This window comes from Chlorocebus sabaeus, chromosome X (genome assembly GCF_047675955.1).
Source record: "Chlorocebus sabaeus isolate Y175 chromosome X, mChlSab1.0.hap1, whole genome shotgun sequence".
Classification (NCBI taxonomy): domain Eukaryota; kingdom Metazoa; phylum Chordata; class Mammalia; order Primates; family Cercopithecidae; genus Chlorocebus; species Chlorocebus sabaeus.
The window spans coordinates 52,488,945-52,492,779 of NC_132933.1; positions in this window are offsets into that span (position 1 = coordinate 52,488,945).

A 3,835-nucleotide genomic window follows, 5' to 3' on the forward strand; every position below is an offset into this window, starting at 1 on the left:
TTAGAGGCATTCTACTTAGGAAAATAGTAAATCAAATGCAATACTTCATTTCTGGGGGAATTGCAGAAATTAGTACCACCATAGAGTACTTGAAAGATGCAAAGGTGGTGATTCCTACCACATACCTACTCAACTCTCCTATTTGGCCTGTGTAGAAAACAGATAGATCTTGGAGAATGACAGTGGATTATTGTAAGCTTAATCAAGTGGTGACTCCAATTGTAGCTGCTGTACCAGATGTGGTTTCATTGCTTGAGCAAATTAACACATCTCCTGGTACCTGGTATGCAGCTATTGACCTGGCAAATGCCTTTTTCTGCATCCCTATCCATAAGGCCCATCAGAAGCAGTTGCTTTCAGCTGAAAAGGCCAGTAATACACCTTCACTGTTCTGCCTGTGAAGGGGTATATCAGCCCTCTAGCCCTATGTCATAACTTAGTTTGCAGATATCTTGATCAGTTGACAGAGGAAGAGAAGACTTGGGCCTGGTTTAGATAGTTCTTCATGATATGAAGGCTCCACCAGAAAGTGGACAGCTACAGCACTACAGCCCCTTTCTGGGACATCCCTAAAGAACCATGGTGAAGGAAAATCCTCCTGGTGGACAGAACACCAAGTAGTACACCTGGCTTTTCACTTTGCTTGAAAAGAGAAAGAACCAGACATGTAATTATAGACCAATTCATGGAACGTGGCCAGTGGATTGGCTACATAGTCAGGGATTTGGAAGGAACATGATTGGGAAACTGATGACAGAGAAATACGGGGAAGAGGTATGTGGATGGATATCTGAACTAGCAAAAACTGTGAAGATATTTGTGCCTCTAGATGCATCCATGTTGCTGCAAACCGTACCATTTTGTTCTTTTTTAATTGCTGTGTGGTATGGAATGGCCTTTTGCAGACACAGTTACAGTAGCAGGTAGATGACAGTACTTTGCAGGGCTGGGCAAGGTTCTTTGGAAGGCTGTTTCTGCTCTTAATCAGTGTCTAATATACAGTACTGTATCTCCCGTAATTATGATGTACAGGTCCAGGAATCAAGAGGTGGACATGGGAATGACACCACTTATCATTACCTGTAGTGACCCACAAGCAAAATTTTTGCTTCTTGTTCCTATGACTTTATGCTCTGCTGGCCTGGAGGTCTTAGTTCCAGAGGGAGAAATGCTTCCACCAGGAGACATAACAATGATTCCACTGAACTGGAAATTAAAACTGCCACCTGGCCACTTCGGGCCCTCATAACTCTGAGTCAACAGGCTAAGAAGAGAGTTGTGGTGTTAGCTGGGGTGACTGATCCAGACTACCAAGGGGAAATTGGATTAGTTCTCTACAAAGGAGGTAAGAAAGAGTAGGTTTAGAATACAAGGGATCCCTTAGGGCATCTTAGTGTTAGCATGCCTTCTGGCTGAGGTTAAGGGGAAACTGCAACAACCCAATTCAGGTAGGAGCACAAATGACCCACACCCTTCAAATAAATGTTTGGGTCACCATGCCAATTAAAGAACCACAACCAACTAAGGTGCTTTTTGAAGGCAAAGGGAATATAGAATGGGAGTAGAACATAGTTATAAATACCAGCTACGACCACAAGACCAGTTACAGAAACACAGATTATAATTGTCATGAGTATTTCCTCCCTATTTTGTTAAGAATACATTTGCGGCTATATATACACATGCAGATGGTCCTCGACTTGTGATGTTTGACAGTGATGTGAAAGCAATATGCAGTTAGTAGAAACAGTACTTCAAATTTTGAATTTTAATCTTTTTCCAGGCTAACGATATGCAGTATAGTACTCTCCTGCGATGCTCGACTATGGCAGCTCCCAGTCAGCCATGAGATCATGAGGGTAAACAACCAATATTTTATAGTAGACTGTGTTGACAACATTACTTGGATATTGTGTTTTGTGTTTTCACATCTCATTGTGTCTACAAAATGCCCAATTGTGTACACTTTTGTGTACAACACTTTATTATAAAACAGGCTTTGTGTTACATGATTTTGCCCAACTATAGGCTAGTGTAAGTGTTCTGAGCACATTTAAAGTAGGCTAGGCTAAGCTATGATTTTGCTAGATTCAGTGTATTAAATGTATTTTTGACCCATGATATTTTCAATGTACAATGGGTTTACCGGAGTGTAAACCCATGGTAAGTCAAGCAGTATCTGCACCAGTATAGACTCATCGTTTCTTATTTTATTCAATAACGTGTTACTATCATTAGTCTGATCCTCAAATTGTCACTAATTTGCCCAATGGAAGTCACTTTAAGCTGGTTTATATGTTCTTTTGACATGCCTTCAGTCATTCTTGAGCACTTCCTTGCTTTCTAGCTCAAAGGGGTGTTCCAGGTTCATCTTATCATTTTCTGTCCCAGCTCTGTAATCAGTCATTTCTCCAAGGACTTCTGGCTTCTTTTAGCCAAGAATGGTATTTAGAAACTGGGATCTGGTATGCTAAATGTGATTGTTGCTATTGGGATGTCATTAATCCCAGGCTATCTCAGCAGACAGAGCTAGGACATATATATACGTGTGTGTGTGTGTGTATACATCTATCTATCTAGCTATATTATTATTATCATTATTTATTTATTTATTTTTTAGATAGAGTCTGGCTCTGTCGTCCAGGCTGGAGTGCAGTGGCACGATCTCGGCTCACTGCAAGCTCCGCCTCCTGGGTTCACGCCATTCTCCTGCCTCAGCCTCCCCATCAGCTGGGACTACAGGTGCCCCCACACCATGCCTGGCTAATTTTTTTGTATTTTTAGTAGAGACAGAGTTTCACTGTGTTAGCCAGGATGGTCTCGACCTCCTGACCTTGTGATCTGGCCGCCTCGGCCTCCCAAAGTGCTGGGATTACAGGCGTGAGCCACTGCGCCTGACCTACATCTATATTTTTATATTTAAAATTACAAGTTCTAATTGGACCTCTGACTCCAATCGGATACCATAAGGTTTATTTTATTATTTTTCCCTTACCATATTGGTAACTCCCTTCTCTGACAGTGAGAAACATGACTTCAGTTATCCTTAATTATTTTATTACACCCCTCCCTCTATGTAGTTAATCTATGTCTTTACCATCCCTTCCCCTATGAAGATATCTCCTAACCCCACTTTGGCTTTGACACCTGATTGCCAGGCCACTACTCGGCATGGATGCCTTCCTCACCCTTCTTGGCTACTGGTGTGCCATACCAGGATACTGTTTTTGGTGAGGATTCTCATTCTGTCCTACTCAGTCTGTGATGTTGTACACCACCCATCCCCACCCCACCTCACCTCCACTGTGTGGATATCCTCTTGACTGCACTGCGGGTTTTGATACCCCATGCCAGGCCATCTCTCTCCAGGGATGCCCTCCTTACCTTGCTCTTCCTCAGGCTCTGACCCCTCAATGACAGGCTGCCCCTCTTCCCACATGGATGCTTTTCTTACACTGTTTGGGCTCTGATGCCCCACACCAGGGAGCCTCTCACCTGGGCTCTTACACCCTGCACCAGGAAGTCTCTCCCCTTCATGGATGGGTATCCATGGATGGGAGAGTGAGAAGAGTTTCTCACTCTCCTTGGACTCTGTCACCCCATTCCAGGTCTTACCCTTGTATGTATGCCTTCTTCACCCTGCTCAGGTTCTGACACCCTGCTTTAGACTGCCACCTCATTTCACTGAGGTACTCTCCACCTGGCACAGAATCTGTTGCCCTGTATGAGTCTGCCTGCCTTCACAGACACCCTTCTCATTCCACTTGGACTCTGATACTGCATGCCCGGTTGCATCTCTGTGTGAATGCCTTCCTCACTCTGCTCAGCGCTGACT